This window comes from Fundulus heteroclitus, chromosome 12, assembly GCF_011125445.2.
Source record: "Fundulus heteroclitus isolate FHET01 chromosome 12, MU-UCD_Fhet_4.1, whole genome shotgun sequence".
NCBI lineage: Eukaryota > Metazoa > Chordata > Actinopteri > Cyprinodontiformes > Fundulidae > Fundulus > Fundulus heteroclitus.
In genome coordinates this window covers 34,464,904-34,474,131 of record NC_046372.1, presented here as the reverse complement: position 1 = coordinate 34,474,131, position 9,228 = coordinate 34,464,904, and the positions used below count along the sequence as shown (strand labels likewise).

Here is a 9,228-nt window from a genome sequence, read left to right as displayed (position 1 = left end):
GGGGTCATACCATAAACCCTCCCAAAAAGATAATAATAATAATAATAATAATAATAATAATAATAATAATAATAATAATAATAATAATAATAATAATAATAATAATAATAATAATAATAATAATAATAATAATAATAATAATAATAATCGTATTTTTGCGTTACGAACCCGGAAGTGCGATGGTGAGTTGTCTTGCTACGTCAGTGTTCTTTTGTCGTTGCTTTTGTGTGGTGCGGCAGATGTGCACTGTAACCCATAGCATTAATATAATATATATATGTCTATGCTGTAACCGGTGAAAACAACCCCTAATGCTATCGTGGCGTGTTATTTCACGTGGAAAAATATTTTTATCATAGATTATACCAGATTTTATTACGATTCTATTTAATGTGCTATATTGAAACAGCTTAAATTATAAATGTGACATTACTTGTTATGTAATACACAGCAGAAACATTAGATGGCGTAGTGCTCCCGCTGTTAAAATCAACCTGATCGTGAATGTTTCGCTTTAAAAATTGTTTTGGTGATTTGTTTGATTATGAATAGTTGAAGCGAGAAAAAAAAGCATTATCCCAACGGATGTGAAAATAAATAGGACAATTCAAGTGAATGAAGGAATCACAAACGTTGAATTCGCTGCCTGTGAAAAATTAACTAGATCAAAGCTATTTAAAATGCTTTGAAGATAAAAGAGATGAACGACGTATTTCTCTCAGTTCAAGTTGAGAAGACCAGATGCTTTTAAATACATATAATAAACTAGTATCCAAACTGGTGCGTACAACGTAATGATGTTAAACCAACAGTGATATCTCAGTAGTGCTGTCTGGATGGTGAGATAAATTTAGACAGTTCTAAAGAGAACTGGATCAGGTGGTGACTGCCCACTTAAGCATCATAGTGTTATCACTCAGATCCAGGGGTTTCCTTCCCACGGCACCAAGGGCTTTCCATCCTCCACGCAGAATAGAGGACCAGCTCCCCACGCACCGTAGTGATCCACGGTGCGTGTGTGCAGCAGCAGCAGCAGCAGCAGCAGAGCGGAAGGCATCTCCTCCAAGCGATGACAAAATCCATAACAAATAAATAAATTTAGCACTGGTCTTGGTGAGTGGCAACATGCGCAGTGACTAATAGGTCTGGTGTTGGATCCTGGCAGTGCACAGAAATCTAGTCCGCATCATTCCCTGACAGCACTACGAGAGAGAGAGGGAGAGGAGAGACAGAGGCACGGCTGGATTCTTCTCAGGTAGGCTCCACGATCTCACGGAAGGGTTTAGAAACATTGCATTTTTCACAATGTGATTTAAAAAATATATATTTATCTATCTATCTATCTATCTATCTATCTATCTATATATATATATATATATATATATATATATATATATATATATATATATATATATATATATATATAGATTGTTATACGTATATGTATCAGCATTCGTTGCATATGCAAGTTGAATGAATGCACCGCAGAAGAACAGAAAGGGAAGGGGGACTGTGCATCACTTCTTCTGAGGGAACCTATTTTTATTGCTTGCCTTAATTTGATGGGGAGAGGGAAAAAAATCATTTGAGTAAAAGATTTATGAATGAGTGCATTGCACTCTGTATGCACGAAGGGTGCCACTGTAAAACCTGAGGCAGCAGCAGTGCGAATGAAATGAAAGCATCCTAACTCATGCAGACATCCCGATGCTTACTGACTCCTTAATGGTTAATGGTCGAAGTGCTATGATTTTGGACTAAGTTCATTCATCGATGGCTGATATATGGCTATAACCCACGCTGTAGTAGGTCATGCTTTAACTCCACCGTCAACATTGTTGACAGAAACTGCAAGGTGTCCTGAAAAAAGCTGCGCTTCCTCGTTGCAGATCTATTATAAGGAGGCAGTACTGGTCAGTTATTTTGGAGATTGAGTTGTTGCAGTCCCTGGGCGTTGCTGCAGGATTTTTTTTTTTCTAAGCGTATGCTGGGACTTCATGTGCCTGCATCCTAGAAAGGGGAAAACTCAGAGAAGCTTCCAACACATCTGGGCAAACCCTAAACTCCAGCTGTGCCTCTGGACAGGTGATTCACTTGTTTACAGGTTGTTTGATTTTGGCACCTGAAGGGTCAGAGAGGTCCAGTGTGGATTTTTGACACTGATGCCACATTAAAATGTGAAAAAGAAAACAAAAAAAACCGCTGCAAGTCCGCCTCCATCACCATCTCCGAACGTATAGACCTGAAGTTCTGGGATTAAATGGGGGAGGGGAGAAAAGACTGAATGAACAGTCAGAGACGTATCTGCTGCTGCCTCCTCTCACATGAGCAACCACAATATGGTGACTGGCCGACACCCCTCTCTCTCTCTCTCTTTCCGTATTTCTTTGTGTGTCAGCCAGCCTGTCGTCATTTGGTCGAAAGAGAAAGGACTGCAGAACAAAAGAGAAATGTGAAACGGTAAAAATCAGAGGCAGGGGGCTTCTGGGAAACACGAGTATTGGGGTAAAACATGAAAAAAGATGGAGGGAAGTGCTCTGCACACCAGCTGCATTATTTAAAGCTGGATGCTGCCGTACCCATAATCCCGTGTCTTCAGCGTGCCTTCCTCTCCAACCGTCCTCCCTTTTCAAATATGCCAGCTGCAACTGTGACCATGCTCTGCACGGGGTTTGAGACGTGTGCAGGTACCATGAAAGCACACACGCCTGGAACCCTATGCAGGGGACACGCATGCACACAAAGCATTTCATCACTAAGACTGTCGTCTTTTGATTTAGCCGTTACCATGGCCACAGTTGGTAAAGGTGGGTGACTCCGTGTTCTGCTGTGGTCTTCACGACCCATGGATGTCCAAGTCGTCCGTCGCACGCTCCATTTCTGCAGGTTTTTAATGGGGAAATTTGTTAAGGGGTGATGCATCATTCTGTCGTTTGCGTCTGAGCTTCGGGAAGGGAGTGGCTTCGTTTTCAAACTCTAATCAGACTAGTGGATAAGAATCTATACACCAAGGCTTTCTGAAACTGCTGATTACATCTGCCTTGGCTGTGTGGGATATTGGTAAAGACAGAGGTGATAATCATGGCCTTTGAACAAAATTCCCCCATTGGCTGTAAAGATATAAATTCCCCAAACATCAGCAGCATTTTCCACCTTTTTTTCTAAAACCGTATAGTTTACATTTAGAGTCAATCTGTAACCTTCATTTAACCCCTTTTCCTTAGAAGCTGCACCAAAGCATTTTTAGAGTGCTCTACTGTCTCCACGCTATTGCAGTTTGCCAGTTTACTGGCTGTAATGCAAAAAACACAGTGTGGGAGAAAGCTAACGCGACAGATGCACCGCCTCCATATAACACGGTAGTGGCAGCATCATGGTGCGGGGGAGGGTTTTACTATGAGCAGGGACACAGAGAGTAGCGAACAAAATCCTGCAACTTTTCTGCTATTATTTTTAAAGCCAGAAAGGACTGTTTTATGTGCACAACTGCGCAACAGCCATTGTGAAGTTTTACGCTGTTTCCAGGCCGTAACACGGCTGCTGTTGACTCTTACTCGTGCCATTCACCGGATGAGTGAAGTTTGAAGAAACCAAACATACTGACAATGTAACAGTTTATTCATTTAACAAAGTGGAGCTTCAGACGGAGGACCACACCCAACCTCCACAGCCTGCCGCCTTCTCCCCATCCAGGTCACCAGCTCGGTCACACACTGGTGTCGGGGCGGCATCCCACTTTTCAAGTCAGCCAGTGCGGCTGTGTTTTTCTCTTTGGCCTGAACAGCCCACATACACACACTTGTGATTCCCACAATTAAATTCAGAACTGCAGGTAGGTTAGTCCATCGTGCCCCGCTCTCAAAATTCTGGAGATAGAGTGATCAACTCCACTCACTGACGTCTAGGAGCGTTCGAACCCTGAGTGCGTGGGGATGTGGGATTGTTTGCTTGATATCTGCCGGCGTACATACGTTGTTTTCCCAGTGAGGAAGATGCTGCTTCACACCATCACACTGCCTCCACAAAAAAAGGCTGCTTGGCTGAGAATTTGGGCTGCTTTTCATGGGTGCAGCCCACATACTCAACGCTGCTGCTCGACTCACGAATTTAAGTGGAAATAAACAGGCTTTTAATCTCGTGACTCGAGCGGCCTTTATTCATTAGTGGCTTGAGAAGAAGAGTTGCAGAGACAGAAGGGCAAGACATTCATTAAACGTTCCAGGGTTGGGGAATTGAACCCAGAACAGCTTTATTGAGGACTGTAGCCTCCGTATGAGGTGCACCTGCTCACTGAGTCGTCATGAGCTGCCCCAAGAAACGAACAGGCCTGTCAAACTTATAAAATGTATTATAAAACAGCATTGCTAAGACAAAGAAAGAAAAATCAACCAAAACACAAATGTTCCTTGTGTTGTTGGGGTTTTTTTTTTGTCTTAAAAGCTGCAGCAAAGCCTTTTAAAAGCATTCCACTGTCACCAGACAAGTGCAGCTTGCCAACCGAGATGTGTTAAAAATACCCGGGGGCATTGTATCCGCTGGTTCATCTGCAGGCCTGGATGGAGAGTCGGATAACCCGCAGGTGAAATGTGCCAGCAGAGAATTCCCAAACCAGGTTGTAGAGCATCTCCACACTACATGTTTGCGTTTGCAAAGGGGGACAGACAGCCGCTGCGTGTCTTTACAAGCAGCCCTTCTGATTTAAAGCCTCTGTCTGCCGCCTGTTTCCCAGAGATGGGAAGGGATCATGGGAGGGAATTAAAGGAGCCTGACTGACCGATGCATCAGCAAGCAGTTGTCAGAGTCCCACCTCCTTACCCCTGGGGCATACAAGAAATGAATTACCATCAGCCTCGCAAATATGAGACTGGCTCCAGGCTCTTGCTAGAGTGCAGTTAATTCACTGCTCCATGTCCAATTGCTTTTTTTTTCTCCCCCCTTCTAAAGAAAGGCTGCGACGCAAGTACTTTCTGAATGACCTGAGAATAGTCAGAGAAAAATGAGGGTCAGGGGACATTTCATTTGAAGAAGAACAAATAAATAAAATCAAGGCAAATCACTTCGATTGCGGCGTACAGTGTTTGACGTGTGCACCGAGTTGCTCCAAGAAGGAGAAATGCGGCACCCGGCCGATGCAGGTCTGTTCATCAGAGCCAACGTTCGTAGCAGGGCAGCAGCACGGTAGGTAGCTTGTTGGTCACCGGACGGTCTTTCCTGTTTGCTCTCCAGCGAGGCAGGTCCTGGAGCCGTGCCCGCCCTAGCGGATGTATCCCCGTGTATTACACGCACTACAGCTCTCTCGCATTGTAGGGCCAAAGCGTCCTCACAGATGGTCCCGCAGATGTCCCCCGTCGGCGGCGTTGTGCGCACGAAAAAAAATTGATAATTTGTCAGCGGAAATATCAGACAGACTACCACACATACTGTCACCCAAAACAGCGTTTCTCAATCTGCCCGGCTCCTGTGATTCTCCCCCCGCACCCTCCTCGCACCTAAACCCGCTTTTCAGTGCAGAAGGCATGTGCTAATGCCTTAAAGAGGGAACTTACTCAGAGCGAAGGGCCATATGGTTGAGAGTTGTAAATAATTAAAAAATGCTGAGTGATAAGTTCTTCATGCGGCGGAGGGCTTTGTGTGGCGCATTGCTTTACGGTCCTGCTTAGTACAGAAGCGCAGTGTGTTACCGCGTTGGCATCTCGCTGCTTTCTTGAAGGATGGATGGAGCGTTGCCACCTCGGCGGGAGTGGGTGGTTTCCTCGTGTTTCTTTGGTGCTTTCTACCCCGTCGCCTCCGTCACTCACTCTGAGTGACTAATGTCTCAGAGTTAGACAGCAGAGGCTAAATCTGTAAAGATAGATTGAAAGGCCGCGCTGCCATGAGATTCACAGTGGCTGCGATGCTGCACACCCAGAGGTTTCGCCACAGATTCTCCATCAGGTTTACGTCGAGACTTTAACTAGGTCATTCTTTCTTATGCACTTCTTGTTACTGTGCACTATTTTATTTTTTTTTATATTTGTATCATGTCATTCCAACATATGTTCGTCTAACCATTCTATTGGAGCTCTGGATGTACGTTTAGGGTTGTTGTCAAGCCATTGCTGCAGTTTCAAGTCTTAAGCAGCCACTGACAGGTTTTCCTCTAATATTATCCTGTGTTTATCTTCCTCTGATTTTCCATCCACTCTGACCCAACTTCCCGGTTGCTGCTGAGGAAAGGCGACCCCACAGCATGATATTGGACACGTTGTACTTTGCCTTGGCAAATGTGCATTCAGGGTGATGTGCCATGTTAGTTCTCAGCTGCACATGGCATTTTAAATATTGGCCAGAAGGTTCCGAAGGTTTTGTTTTGTACTGTTTACGGTGTCCACTCAACGGGTCGTGGCAAAGTGCAAACACGACTTGCCAATAGCTTTGTACTAGCTTGCTACTCCTCCATAAAGGCCTGGTTTGTGGATTGTTCAACTATCCACAGCCTGAGCTGTGAGTCTTCGCAGTTCCACCAGAGTTACAGTGAGCCTCTTCACCAGTTCCCTGATTATTGCTCTGTTAGTTAACTGGCTATACAAGTTGTGGATGCTCATGTTTTAGTAGGTTTGCTGTTGTGCAATTCTCTTTATACCATTCAATATTGTTTCATAACCTAACAATGCTTTAAACGCTTGTTACAATCTCATTTCTGGCCTTTTTTAGTGAGTTCCTTGATTAAAAAAAGGAAACCATGAACTGCTTTACTTCCACTTTACGACAATGTGCAACTTATAGTGTGGTTTATTATAAAACCTTGGGCAGTACTATATCAGAAATAACTTCCTTCATCACCACATTCTCACCACTTTTCATAAACCTTAGCATCTTGGCCACTAAAAACACTCATCCATTGTATGGATCGAAGGCACAGAAAGTCCATCCAACAGGCCAACTACATTATTGGCATGCAGAATTTACATGCATCGCACTTAAAACAAAATATCCAATCAAATGTTGCAATCAAGTCACTTGTAATGATCTGACTTACATGGATGCAAATTTTGATTTGGTATATTGTTCTCTCAATTCTAATAAAATATATTGAAGTTAGTGGTTGTAGTGTGAAGAAAGAGGAAAAAGTTCAAGGTTGTGAATACTTTCACATGGCACTTTACAAACTGGTGTTTGTAGACGGTAAACAGTCTAATGCAGAGTATAGCTTGAATAAAAGTTACTGGGCTTGCATTAATATTACTAAAGTGATGGTATTTGACAGCTTCAGTGTTCGGTGTGGCTGCTTTGCCGAGTCAGCATGCTAGTTCAAAACATAAACTGTAGATGGGACACAAATGCGTGCACTAAATCTAAAAAAATGCAGCCATGTTGGGAAGATATTGCATTCAAAACACACTTACATAGACCTTGTGATATAGAGACAAACAAGGGTACAAAAGTCCAACCCAACATTTGTTTGTAATCTGTTTTTGTTGTTTGGACTACTGCTCTTATTTAATGAAAATGTGGAAATAAAGGGCATTAGACAATTTATGTAGAAAAAACAGACTCAAATTAGCATCCACATTGCAATCTGCAGTGCTGTGTCATTGTAAATGGTGACCTGAGCTATATACAGTTAGGTTGTGCTGTTCTGTTTTCCCCTGCTTTTTTTTGCTATCAACAATGGAAACCTTTACTGATCAGAATCAGAATCAGAATCAGACATACTTTAATAATCCCAGAGGAAAATTACTTAGCCTGGCCTTCTCTTTGAGCTGTATATAATAATAATGGTCTTTATTTGTCATTGTAACATACATTCCAATAAAATGTCTCCTCTGCATTTTAACCTATCCATGCACAGTGGCAGCCCACCCAGGGAGCAATCTGGGGCTAAGGGTCTTGCTCAGTGGCACAGAGCAGCAGTCTGTGGGCGTTCAACCCACAACCTCCCGGACACAAGTACAATTCTCAAACCACTAAGCAAACCTGCAACTTCGTACTGCAGAGGCAGATGGCTTAGCCTGTAGGCCCACTGAGCCACAGCTTTATTGTATAAATGGATGTATATATCATTTATTGCACTAATTAAGTGAAATGTTACTTCGTAGTAGTCTGTCCAGCTATGTGATGACAACACAGAAAGTTGGGAAATTATAACCTCTATAAGATCACATCCATCCTTCTAATATTTGGTAGTCTTGGACTTTGGCATAAAAAACACTCATGATCAGTTAAGACATTGTCAAAGAAGTTATTCAGGCATCTTTGGCCTGTCATAAATACAAATTACAATTCATTCGGAAAGCTTTAATTTACTTTTGTGTCCCTGTGTTAATTTCCAATGAAAACCTCTTATTTTGTAGAGTTGAGTTGAGTTCTGAATCAATGCCCCTCCAACCATCAGAGCAATATAGTAAAGTTAATTGGGGACAAATAAATTGTTGCCTGGATTGGAGCGTGATTGTTCTCTAAAAGTGATTTAAGTGGGTCGCTGGTTTAAAAAATACACCTCAAGCTGACTGGCAGGATGAAGGTGGTCATTAAAAGTAGAATGAATTTCTCATTGTAGCTAGGATTCATTTTTGTCTCATGACAGATAAGGGTATGTAGCCTATTTTTCACCTAATGTCTACTAATTCACCTTTTGTAGGCAGAACATGTCAGTACTTGAAGCTGTCGCAGGAAGACGTACGCTATTACCACAAGGCCTCATGGTATTCATGTATTTCATGGCTGAACATCGTATGTCAATGACTTATAAACAAAATGCTAGAGTCATCACTATCACTATCACATCACAACTTTTTTTTTTATTTAAAGCTTTCTTTCAGGCCATTTTTTGTCTACAATATGAGCCTTGTTCTTATATGCATTAGATTTTTAGATTATGATGTTATTTGTATAAAATAATCAGAGAGAAAGCAGCATATAACATAACGTTACACACAGCAGCGTAAATCTTGTAGTAGCCAATCTTTAACAAGTAATACCGTACGTAAATTAATTTCTCGTCGGACTAAAAAGCTATCTATCTGTTTCAAGGTTGTGTTTTTTTTTTTTTTGTCCTAATGAGGGAAAGACAGTGTTGCATGCAATGAAACATTAATGTTCACGGCAACTTCAAAAATCTATAGCGGCACCCAGATTATTGTATCCTCCATAAAGAAGATGTGCTGTGTTGACATGAATAAAAAAAAACTCTGGCATCAGTTTAGCATCAGAAAATGGTTTGGAAGAAACTGCTGATGCTAACCTGCA

At 42.2% G+C, this 9,228-nt stretch overlaps 1 protein-coding gene across 2 annotated transcripts in view; it reads left to right on the top strand.

Annotated features, from left to right (window-relative positions):
• Positions 1–952: 952 nt before the first annotated feature.
• LOC105939213 (rabphilin-3A) overlaps positions 953–9,228 on the top strand; it is a 31,710-nt gene continuing 23,434 nt past the window's right edge. For both annotated transcript variants that reach the window (XM_021307944.2, XM_012881293.3), the window contains exon 1: positions 953–1,255. The gene's annotated coding sequence lies outside the window, so the exon portion shown is untranslated. The remainder of the gene's footprint in view (positions 1,256–9,228) is intronic.